The sequence below is a fragment of the Microtus oregoni genome, unplaced genomic scaffold (assembly GCF_018167655.1).
Source record: "Microtus oregoni isolate MIOR12 unplaced genomic scaffold, Mior012 000014F_ref0000157, whole genome shotgun sequence".
NCBI classification, from domain to species: domain Eukaryota; kingdom Metazoa; phylum Chordata; class Mammalia; order Rodentia; family Cricetidae; genus Microtus; species Microtus oregoni.
This window is the reverse complement of record NW_024543073.1, coordinates 3,690,456-3,703,189: the sequence shown is the minus strand read 5'-3', so window position 1 is coordinate 3,703,189 and position 12,734 is coordinate 3,690,456. Positions and strand designations below refer to the sequence as shown.

The 12,734-nt window shown below is 43.4% G+C and overlaps 1 protein-coding gene and 1 pseudogene across 2 annotated transcripts in view; both read left to right on the top strand.

The window, feature by feature from the left end:
- The window catches only part of Plpp1 (phospholipid phosphatase 1), a 58,975-nt gene that overhangs the window by 14,034 nt on the left and 32,207 nt on the right, over positions 1-12,734 (top strand). The window lies entirely within an intron of this gene.
- On the top strand, positions 1,266-4,400 carry LOC121455591 (annotated as a pseudogene).

The following is a 12,734-nucleotide window of genomic DNA, read 5'->3' as shown; positions in this document are numbered from 1 at the left end:
AGCCACAGAGTTAGACGTTTTGAGCTGCCAAGTATATCAAATAAAATTATGATAGAAATGTTAAGACAGGAGACAAAGCTTTATTGATACTGATGCATAAGGGTAATATGATAAAGGGGATAAATTGATACAATTTATTGTGCTAGCTTTGTACCTGTGAAAAACTTTATTTATTCAAAATGAGAGTCAGAATTGCAATTTTAGCAGAGCTTTATTGTAATACTTCGTATTAACGTGTAAAACATTTTCATTAACTAGCATATTGAACTTTTGCAGAATTCTTTTGTATTCATGGCATATATAAACTCTTAAGTGTAGGGACACTGCAGCTGCTTGAATCTCAAGTTCATCGCTCCAGGTTTTTGTCTAAAAAGGACTAGATCTCTGTCTCTATATGTAACTCCTGTTCTGTGGCCTGGTGCTGCCAGCGACATTGTAGGCATTTGGTTCTTCCACAAACGTGATCATTCACCATGTGCCAGGCCCTGGGGTAAGTGGTGGTCACAAATAGTGATGCCAAAACCAGGGCGTGCTTTTGAGGGAGAACTTAAGAGCTATAGTAGCTTATAGGAAGAGGCTTTAATTACTTTCTGGCTGGGCATGTCATGTTCAGTAGGGGTTTAGCATGTGCATGGGCTAAAAGTCCCATGCCAAACCGAAACAAAAAACTTTGCTTGGTAGAGTACTAGATTAGAATTTAGAAAGGGGGGCTTAGAGAGATGAGATAAGCTTTGGAAACTGAGGTAATGGTAGTTAGATTAATGTAGTTGCTGGTGGAATTTCGGAGGCTCTAGGAACCCATTTTAGTGACAGTGTAGGCAATCGGTAAGAGATAGCTATACCAAAAATAGTTCTTAAATAAAGGGCACTAGGAGAGAACCAGATGTCAAGGTGAATGGAGAAGAGATGATGAGTTTGGTTTTGGGCTCATTAAACTTTAAACACCTTTGAAATGCTGAAGGAGAGATGCCAAGTTTCAGAACTCAGAGGAAAATGTTATTTTAGGAGTCAAAGACATATTTGTAGTCATTGAACTCAGGAGAACTGTCAGAGTCGAGGAAGACGTTACAACACGAAAAGACTACCTCAGACTAACATGGCTGCAGTAATCGGTGAAGCAAAATTGCTGGGTAGAGTTAAATCTCTTAAGAAGTTGTAATGATAGGCCGAGGAGCTAGCTCAGTTTGTAAGGCATTTGCTGTACACGCCAGGACCTCCGTTTGATTCGCCAGCCCCACATAAAGAGCCAGTCAGAGGCCTGCACGATGGCTCAGCAGGTAAAAAAGCACTTGCCACCCATGCCTGACTCAGAACCCACAGTTCAAGGCGAGAGCTGATGGCTCAGTTGTCTCCTGACCTCCACACTCCCACATCATACACAGGCAATCATAATAAAATGGAAAAAGCTGGAACTGGTGATGTATGTTTGCAATCCCAGGGAGACAGAAACAGGTTCTCCCTGAGTCTTGGTGGCTAGCCAACCTTGCCTGCTCTGGTGAGCTTTAGGCCAGTGGGAGACCTTGTTTGTTTCATAAGCAAGGTGGCCAATGCCTCCCTTTGGCCTCCCCACACTGGTGCGCCCATGCCGTCTATACATTAAGAGAGTATGGTTGTGATGAGGAGGGCAGGTGTGGACGGTGAAGATACGCAGCATGGATACGCTCAAGCTCATGCCGATAGATCAGCCTCTACCCCCCTTTGAGACAGGTTCAATATGTGGTTCAGGCTGGCCTGGAGCTCTCTATCCTTCTGCCTCAGCTTGCATGCCCCCTCCTCCCCTCCCTCTTTATTTTGTGTGTATGTGTATATGGACACAGTGTATGGGTGGGTGGGAGGGGGCACACACGACGCATGCCATAGCCTGCGTGTGGAGGTTGGAGAACACCACTGCAGCCAGTTCTCTTCTCCCACTTTTATGTGTGTTCTTGGGGTCAGATTTAAGTCACCAGCCTTACATAGCAAGCACCTTTACCAGTCTAAGCTTCTTATTGGCCTAGCCAGCTCTTGAATTCAGAGATTATGGGTGTGTGCTGCTAGGTCAGGCTTAACAGGATCATTTCTTTTCGAGGAGAATGAGAGGAAGACCAGTTGAAGCACTGATAGTTGGCGGTAACAGGTTGTCATAGTTTGCTATGATGTCCTAGCTAGGGGATACAGTGGCCAGCAGAAGTAAAGGAAGACAACTTCAGATGAATGGTAATGAAATAGTTGGCCCTTATTTAGAAATAACTTATTTAGACCTGGACATACTGGTACATTCCTGAAATACCAGCACTTAGGAAGCAGAGGCAAGAGGATTTCTGCAAGTTTCAGGCCAGGCTAGTTTACATAGTGAGTCTTTGTTTCAAAACAATATGATAGATGGATGTATGGTTTTTGTAAAGTAACTCTTACTAGGTATGATGGAAGGCATTTGACATTTGGAGCCTGGTATTAAAAAGTTCAGAATTGTGCTGTGCAGCTTCCTCTTCCCAGGTCACTCTGTTGGCTGGCTCTGTAATGGAGAGAGTACTGTCTGTTTCAGATTTGTTGGGTTAACAAGAATGTCTGTAAATAACTCATTCTTAGGCTTACTCTTTTTCCTGTTTCTTATGGCTGTAGGTATTTACTATATAGTTACAATATTGACTGCTATTCTTTTTTGTTTTTTTGAGACAGGGTTTCCCTGTGGCTTTGGAGCCTGTCCTGGAACTAGCTCTGTAGACCAGGCTGGCCTCAAACTCACAGAGATCCGCCTGCCTCTGCCTCCCAGGTGCTGGGATTAAAGGCGTGCGCCACCACCGCCCGGCTGTGACTGCTACTCTTAACCTTAAAGAAGCAGCCTAGAGGAGTTCCTCCTTCTTCAACTTATCTTCTACATGAAACAACTTGAGTGGATCAAATAAACACTGTTTTTTTTTAAAAATGGATACATGGTTTATTTCCTGAAAAGTCATAACTATTAAAAAAGAGAACATTTAAAAAATTTCTTGGCCAGTATGCCTTGTATTTGTGTGTTTTTAAAAAATGTGTGTGTGTGTTGTAAACAGTGTACTAATTTAAATATGCCAATTTGGTGACTTTTTGCTGAACTGAGAACTTGTTTTTTATATTTCTGAGACACTAAAGTTAGTGTTATTTTAGTGTCTGGACACGTGCCACTTGGCATAATGTCACAATAAACCCATTCCATGTAAATGCTCTTACAATTTGAAAGACATTTTTTTTTTAATTTGGTGGTATGTAAACTCTGTTGGGTCTTGGGGTGTGAAGTCTGAGGTGTGCATCTCATTTGGTTGTTTTTATTACCCCTATAGTTGAATGCTTGACTTCCAGCATGCTAGGGAAATTTTCCTATACTACCTTGTTGTGGAACAATGGTGTGTTCCCTGTCAGTTGTATTTTAATAAAATGCTGATTGGCCAGTATCCAGGCAGAAAATATAGGTGCAGCGACCAGGCAAGAAGTATAGGTGTGGGGAGAGCAGCGCGGAGGAGGTGGGGAGCGCGTCGGCCTTGGGCGGCTCTCAGAGTAGGGAGTCGCGATCCAGATCTGAATCTAGGTCTAGATCCAGAAGAAGTTCTAGAAGGCATTATACAAGGTCACGATCTCGATCCCGCTCCCATAGACGATCTCGGAGCAGGTCTTACAGCCGAGATTATCACAGGCGGCACAGCCACAGCCATTCTCCCATGTCCACTAGAAAGGCGTCATGTTTGGAAACGGGCAAATCCTGACCCCAACTGTTGTCTTGGGATGTTCAGATTGAGCTTGTACACCACAGAAAGAGACCTGAGAGAAGTGTTCTCTAAATACGGCCCCATTGCTGATGTGTCTATTGTGTATGACCAGCAGTCTAGACGCTCAAGAGGATTTGCCTTTGTATATTTCGAAAATGTAGATGATGCCAAGGAAGCTAAAGAACGTGCCAATGGAATGGAGCTTGATGGACGTCGAATTAGGGTCGATTTCTCTATCACAAAAAGGCCCCATACCCCAACACCAGGAATTTACATGGGGAGACCTACTTATGGCAGCTCATGCCGCCGTGATTATTATGACAGAGGATATGATCGGGGTTATGATGACCGGGACTATTACAGCAGGTCATACAGAGGAGGTGGTGGAGGAGGAGGCGGATGGAGAGCTGCTCAAGACAGGGATCAAATTTATAGAAGGCTGTCACCTTCTCCTTACTACAGCCGTGGAGGATACAGGTCACGTTCCAGATTGCGATCATACTCACCTCGTCGCTATTAAAGCATGAAGTTGAAGACTTTCTGAAACCTGCCATAGAGCTGGGATATTGTTTGTGGACAATATTTTCTATTGTCTCCTGTTTAAAAAGTGAACAGTGCCTAGTGAAGTTAGGTGACTTTTACACCTTTTATGATGACTACTTTTGGTGGAGTTGAAATGCTGTTTTCATTCTGCATTTGTGTAGTTCAGTGCTTTGTTCAAAGTTAAGTGTTTTCAGAAAAGTATGTTTTGCATGTATTTTTTTACAGTCCAAATTTTGACTGCTGAGAAGTTTCTATTGTACAAAACTTAATTTAAAAGGTTTTTCTACTGAATCCAGGGTATTCTGAAGATCGAAGCCTGTGTGTAAAATGCTACCAAATGGCAAAAAGCAACAATAAACAAGTTTGATTTAAAAAAAAAAGAAGTATAGGTGGGACAATGAGAACAGGAGAATTCTGGGAAGAGGAAAGGCACAGTCTGCGTTTGTCACCCAGACACAGTGGAAGCAGATGTGACTGCCTCTTTGTAAAAGGTACCAAGCCACGTGGCTAACCCAGACAAGAATTATGGGCTAATATAAGTTATAAGAGTTAATAAGAAGCCTGAGCTAATAGGCCAATCAGTTTATAATTAATGTAGGCCTCTGTGTGTTTATTTGGGACTAAACAGCTGTAGGACCTGGTGGAACAGAAACCTCTGTCAATACTACCTGCCTTATTTGTAGAATTCTTGAAATTTTCTACACATATTTTGAGCACCAAGATAACTAATTTTATATCTGACAATGAATCAAGTCAGTCTGCTTTCTGTAGGTTTGGCTACTGAAGCAGTTTCCTTAAAGATTTTAAAATTTGCTCTCACTGTTAGCCTATACAACGTCTGAGACATTGACGTATTAGGTCTTGTAGATGACAACTCTAGAATTTTTATGAGCATGTGAATTTAACAGCTTTATCAAAGAATCGGTATAATAGTAAACAGTTGCTATTCATAGGAATGTAGGCCTTCTGTTGATAGGAAGAACTGATTTCTTACTGCTGGTAAAGAAAGCTTCATTTGTTCATGGAATTTTGTGAGTGGGCTTGTTGAGCCAAAACCCACTGCTAGTTCTCTCACAGCAGGAAGGACCTTAACAGGGTATTCTTTCCAAGTACAAAATTCTTTGTTTTACAAGTTTAATTAATATGTAGAAAACCCTATAGTTGACGTTTTTAAACCAGAGACGTAACTCTGGAGACTGTACTTCAAAGAGGCCATTCTCTGGTAGCTCTCCTGCGCTGTTCACTTGCTGGCTGTTGACAAGACAGGCCCATGTGTGGATACAGTATTTGATGAAGAGTACCTATGGAACCACGGTGAATTTTCCCATTTAAAAACGACATTTTCAGGTGGTGTAGCTCATACCTGTGATCAGCACTTGAAAGCATGAAGCAGGTAGATTGTTGTAAGCTCTAGGCCAGCCTAGGCTACATAGCTATGCTGTCTCAAAAGAAAACGATGTATCTTCTAGAGCTGTATGTGTTTATGTGCCTGTAATTACAGCTATGTGGAAGGCTGAGATAGGATTGCAAGTTTGAGGTCACTCTAGGCAGTACAGTGAAATATCATTTCAAAGCTGTACATTACCTTTTCACTCTCTCTTTCTTCCCCTTCTCTTTCTTTTGACTTTGGAAACTCATGATGTGTTTCACTGTATAAATATTTAATACAATCTACTTAGTTCCTCATTTCCGTATTTAAATCTTAGATGATAGAGAGTGCTATCAATTTTTAAGTTCTAGCTTTTTTCTTTAAAAATACTCTTCTAGATTTTCTAAAATCAATTTATTATTATTTGATTAAAATCTGAAAAGACCAAAAAAGGAAATTTGTATCACTTGTAATCCAGTTGCCCTTCAGAGCCCTTCCACACTGTGCTTATGTGTCTTTTCTGCGTTGTTTTTATATCCATGTCTTTTTTGACAGTGCCTTGTATATAGTCTTGATTGGCCTGGAATTTGCTGCGTCTTCTAAGCTAACCCCCGGGTTGCAGCAATTCTCCTGGGCTGCAGGAGGGATGGGTTTTAAGCACACACCCACCACCATGCCCAACCCTCCAATTAAAAAAAAAAGTTTTAACTTTGTTCTTTAAAAAAAAAGTATATTTTGAGCTAGGTATGGTGGTGCACCCTTTTAATCCCAACACTCTGTAGGCAGAGGTGGGCAGATTTGTGTGACTTCAAGGCCAGCCTGAGCTACATAGTAAGTTCTAGAACAGCCAAGGTTATGTAGAGAGACCCTGTCTCAAAAAACAAAGAAACAAACAAAAAGACAAAAATATTTATTTTATGTGTTGGAATATTTTGTGTGCATGTATGTACACGCACTGCATGTCTGGTAGTGAGATCAGAAGAGGGCATTGGATCCCTGGGACTAGAGTTTTAGCTAGTTGTGAGCTACCCTGCGGGTGGTAGGAAGTGAATCAGGGTCTTCTGGGAAGGCAGCAGTATCCTTAACCACTGAGCTATTTCTCCAGTTTCTTCTCTTTTTTTCCCCTGTAAATATTGGGGCTGGAAAGACGACTCGGTGGTTAAGGGCATCGGCTATTCTTTCAGACAACCCAGATTTAATTCCCAGCACCCACAAGGTGGCCTACAACCATCTGTAACTGCAGTACTGGGAATCCAACATTATCTTTTAGCTTCTATAGGCACCAGGCAATTCAGTAATGCACAGATATACATGCAGACAAAATACTCATATAGATAAAAGAAAGAAAATTTAAAAAACTGTTATTATTGTGTCTGCATGATATGTGTGTAGGGGGTTATGCACACGTGGAGGTCAGCGGACAACTTCGCAGGATCAGTTTCTTCCTTCTGCCATGAAGGTTCTGAGTCACCAGGCTTGTGTGAAAGTGCTTTTGTTTTCTCAGACATTTTGCTAGCTATTACCTTGTTTTTATTTTTATTCTTTTTCTTTTTTTTTTTTTTTTTTGATTTTTCGAGACAGGGTTTCTCCGTAGCTTTTGGTTCCTGTCCTGGAACTAGCTCTTGTAGACCAGGTTATTTTTATTCTTTAAATATATTTTTATGTATGTGGTTATTTTTATCAGTGTGTATATGTATTACATATGCACCTGGTGCCCACCAAGGCCTGAAAAGGGCACTAGCCTCTTTAGAACTGGAGTTACAGACAGTTGTGAGCTGCCATGTAGGTGCTGGGAATTGAACTCAGGTCCTCTAGAAGAGCTCTTAATCACTGAGCCATCTCCCACCTTTGTTTTTTCTATCTTAAACAAATTATTATGACTATCATTAGTACTATATGTGCATTTGAGTGTATATGCACATATCTATGTGGGTGCCCCTGGAGGCTAAAGAGGGGTCACAGATCCCTTGGAGCTTGAAGGGTGCTGGAATCCGAACTTTGGTCCTCATGATAGAACAACAACCACTTTTAACACCAGAGCTTGTCGCCAGCCTGCTAATGTTTTGAGATTGGATCTCACTGTGCTGGTTGCCCTGACTACAAACTCCTGCTACAGCAGTTCTGCTTCAGCTGCCCAAATACCAGACTGTAATATACTCTTGCGTATACAGGTTATATTCTCTGTAAAATTGAAAGTAGTCTTTTTCTCCTTTTTTCTTTCCCTACCTTCCTTCCCTCCCTCCCTCCCTTCCTTCCTTTTATTTTTTTCTTTTGAGACAAGGTTTCACTATATAGCTTAGGCTAGTCTGGAAGTTACTGTATAGTCAAGCTGGCTTCAAACTTGAAGTCTTCCCACCTTAACCTCTTAAGAGTTCTGGGATTATAAATATGTGTCCCTGTGCCCAGCTAGTCTTCACAATTTTAATGGCTATATGATATTTCATTGTTTGTAATAGACACTCATTCATTTATCCCTCACTTAAAAGCTTTATATATTTTAAAAATATTTATTTGCGTGTGCATGTGTGTGTGAGCGAGTGCTGTGGCTCACAGCGGAGGTAAGAAGGCAGTTTTGATGATTGGTTCTGCCCCTCTACCATAGGCTTTCCTTGCCGAGCCATTTCTTTAGCCCACATTTGAAAACCTAGGTTATCTCAGTTTTGTTCTGTTCTGCTGCATATGGCATCCTTGAAGAAACTTTGGCACCCTTGGGTCATCCTTGCTATCGCAGTGTACTCTGGTCTGTTTGGTGACTGCTTTAACATCTTATCAAAACAGGTGAGCAGATTAGATAGTGTTGACTCTGGACGGTGAGTTCAAGGGTCACAGAGACATTTTATTTGGAGCAATAACTACAGTACTTGAGTTAAACATTCTGATAGATTAATATATCACAGCAAGAGGCCAGAAGACAAAGATTAGGGAATAAAGCATTTTTTAAGATAAATTGTAATATGCCAGGTATGACATTAGCATATGGGCTAAATGTTCCTAACATTAAGTGGTAGGTAAATATTTTTCTCATTTACTAGACGAGGAAACTGAAATTAGGAAAGAAATTTGCTGATGCTCATTTAAGTAGTAACTGGGAGTGTTCCAGAAGTAAACCAGTGCAGGCATGTCTGACTACCCAGCCCTGCGCAGGACTAATCCTGCTACACCAAAGGAAGAATTACAGGATATTGGAGTAGCAACTCATATGGCAAGTAGGCTGAAGTCCCTGGGAGAGTGTGTACAGATGCAGGTGAGACGAAGCCTCAGCTAAACTGCAATGGCATCTGTTGTTGTTATGATTCGTTTTGTTATACAATGTAAATTTTTCTTTTGGCATATAATGAATTTACATTAAAATATTTATTTTTATTTATGTGCACCATGTGTGTCCAAGTGTCCAAGGAGGGCCGGGGATGTTATACTCCTGGAACTGGCATTACAAGCCACTGTGAGCTGCTCCAAATAGGTGTCGGGGGCAAGCCCAGCTCCTTTGCAAGAGCAGTAGGCACACCTACTCTCTCCAGTCCTGTTTAATGTGGAATTTAGCCATTTAGCTATGTGGTTGCTACAGAGTCAGGGTACAGAATTGGTCAGTTTTTCCATAAATCACTGGCTTACTGTTCTTTATGTTTGTTTTTATTTTTTTTTGAGACTGGGTTTTTCTGTGTAACAGTCCTGGCTGTCCTTGAATTAGTTCTTGTGATGTGGGAGTGTCATATCAATCTGTTGTTTCATTGGTTAATTAATAAAGAAACTGCTTGGACTGATAGGTTAGAACATAGGTGGGTGGAGTAAACAGAAGAGAATGTTGGGAGGAAGAGGAAGTGTGCTCAGACGCCATGCAGCTCCTCTCAGGGCCAGTCGCAATGAAGCTCCTACCCAGGATGGACGTAGGCTAAAATCTTCCCAGTAAGTGCACCTCGTGGTGCTACACAGATTATTAGAAATGGGCTAAAGCAAGATATGAGAAGTAGCCAGTAAGAGGCTAGAGCTAATGGGCCAAGCAGTGTTTAAATGAATACAGTTTGTGTGTTGTTATTTCGGGGCATAAGCTAGCCAGTCGGCCGGGAGCTGCGTGGCAGAAAGCAGCCCGCAGCTCCTACTACATTCTTGTAGACCAGGCTGGCCTTGAACTCAGAGAGATCTGCCTGCCTCTGCCTCCCGAGTGTTGGGATTATATAATTCTCATCCGCGGAGTTGCAGGGCATGTGAAGCCTTTCAAGGCTTAGCATAATGCATTTCTGATAGGTTGCCCATTTATTGTGCACATGTTCTGGTACAATTTTGCTCTCAAAATATGTCCTTATTATCCCTAACTCCAGTTCTAGTTCAGCGAAGAGAATGGTGTGATTAGGTTATAGCTTCAAACACACACACACACACACACACACACACACACCCAAAAACAAACAAACAAAAAACCTCAAACAGATATCTCTGAAATGTGTTGCAGAGAAGGGAAGCTAGAAACAATCACATGTGACTTCTTTATCTCCCTGTGTCTTGCACACAGAAAGGAAGCCACATGGAAAGTTTGCACTGACTGTGACTTCCGACAGCCCGAAAACAGAACAGCTGTTAGCATACGGGAGGGGGAGGAATGTTCCTGGCCAGCTGGCGCTGTTTCAGGCCTGTTCTGGCGAGGGAACAACAGGTGTGAGTAAATAGCCTGCCATCTCCTCCCCCAACTCACTGTGTGCGCGTGCACACGTGTGAAACCTGAGAGTACTGTCACAGCTTGGGAAGGCTGTGGCTTTGCCTTTGTTTTCTTGTGATCCTGTGGGTTGAAACCCAGGGTTGTACATGTTACCTAGGTACTCTACCATGCACACATCCTCAGCCCCACCTCCAGATAGTTTCAAAAAGCTGTTTAAATATATACATAAAAAGATCCTAAGTATGTGAATAAACTAAAATGCTCCAAGGTTGAGGATACTGCAGGCAATTACCAGCTCAAAACCATAAAATGCAAAACAAATACCCCCCTCCCCCAGGAAACACAAAGTACCTTTTCTCCCTGCTTTCTCTTCTGTGGCAGTGAGAGAGAAAGGGGTGGAGTACTTTTATAGCAGCACCACACCACTAACCACGGAGAGGTGGTGCTGCAGCCTGGGGCCAGCATGCAGTGTCTGAAAGCTGAGGGTGCCTTGTCCACTGCCCCTTGCCTGCCTGCTCTCTCCCTGAAGCAGTGCTCTGTGACACTGGCCCCTCCCACCTCCTTTCCACCTCTACCCTAAAGGCTCTGTTTTGACTATAGCTGTCAGCAGTTCTCCTTTGGTCAAGCATACACGTGTGCTGAGGGCCAGCACGATTGCTCAGTGGATAAAGGTGTTTATCAGGACTTGAGGTTGAGTAGCAGGAGAAAATCACCCTGCATGTTGTCCTTGACCTCCGCTCGTGCTCAGAAGCAGTGTAGCAGTTGGTCAGTGGGAGGATGCTTCATGGGACTCTGGAAAGAATCCATAACCCCACCTGGAAAGAAAGTAAGGAACTGTATTTTGTCAAAACTGAAGTAGGCACAAAAGAACATTCCTTAAGGTAGGAATGAATAGAACGTCATAAGAGCAACTCAGGTCACACAAAGCAGTAAAGAGCCAAAAAAATTCACTTCTGACCTTCCCTAGTTGAAAGGAGCAAATGAAAGGCTGTGTGGAAGCACCCTTCACAGTCTGTGGACTTCCTGGAAAAATGCAAGCGTGCACACGGGTCAAATTTACATACGTGATTCACACCCCTCCCCTGGCCCCCGTGGAATGTATTTCTTACAAGTGAGTTTTATTTATTTCCTTTTTGGTGAAACATTAGTCTAGAAGCAACTTCCTGTCTGTTTAATAGTGTAGATTTTGCTGAGGTTTTATGATTCCTTTCTGTTGTTTGCAGTAGAATATTGGACATCCAGATGGCCATTTAGCCTGAGTGTGGTAGTAAGCTGTCCCAGGGTTGGCAGAAGAGAGTTGGGTTTGTGTGTACAGAGCTGCACAGGCTCATCAGGTTATAGACTGAAGGTGGGTGAAGAGAAAAGGTCTCATTCTTCCAGGAGACCCATCCTTGGCAGCCAGACTCCTTTCCTCGAGGACAGCAGGTGTGAGGAAGAGTATGAAGAGACATACCATGTTAGGATCTTGTCCTCCCTGCTGAACTGTAGGATGCTGCTTACCTGCCCTGCCACACGCGGGCACAGGCTGCCCGGGAGAGTCAGTGTCTGACTTTCCACACACGCGGGCACAGGCTGCCCGGGAGAGTCAGTGTCTGACTTTCCACACACGCGGGCACAGGCTGCCCGGGAGAGTCAGTGTCTGACTTTCCACACACGCGGGCACAGGCTGCCCGGGAGAGTCAGTGTCTGACTTTCCACACACGCGGGCACAGGCTGCCCGGGAGAGTCAGTGTCTGACTTTCCACACACGCGGGCACAGGCTGCCCGGGAGAGTCAGTGTCTGACTTTCTACACACGCGGGCACAGGCTGCCCGGGAGAGTCAGTGTCTGACTTTCCACACACGCGGGCACAGGCTGCCCGGGAGAGTCAGTGTCTGACTTTCCATACACGCGGGCACAGGCTGCCCGGGAGAGTCAGTGTCTGACTTTCCACACACGCGGGCACAGGCTGCCCGGGAGAGTCAGTGTCTGACTTTCCACACACGCGGGCACAGGCTGCCCGGGAGAGTCAGTGTCTGACTTTTTACACACGCGGGCACAGGGTGTCCGGGAGAGTCAGTGTCTGACTTTCTGACACTTTAGCTAAGAGATGCTACTCGTGGTAAAAATTTTTTGGAAGTTTAAAAAATTATTACTGGGGGCTGGAGAGATGGCTCAGTGGTTAATAGCACTGGCTGCTCTTCCAGAGGTCCTAAGTTCGATTCCCAGCAACCACATGGTGGCTGACAACCATCTGTAATAAGATCTGGCACCCTCCTCTGGCATGCAGGCATACATGGAGGCAGAATGTTGTATACATAATAAACAAACAAATAAATAAATCTTAAAAAATTATTATTATTATTTTTTAATTTCATGAGCATCGGTGTTTGCCTGCACATGTGTGAGGGTGTTGGAGCCGCTAGGACTGGAGTTACAGACAGTTGTGAGCTGCCATGTGGGTGCTGGAAAT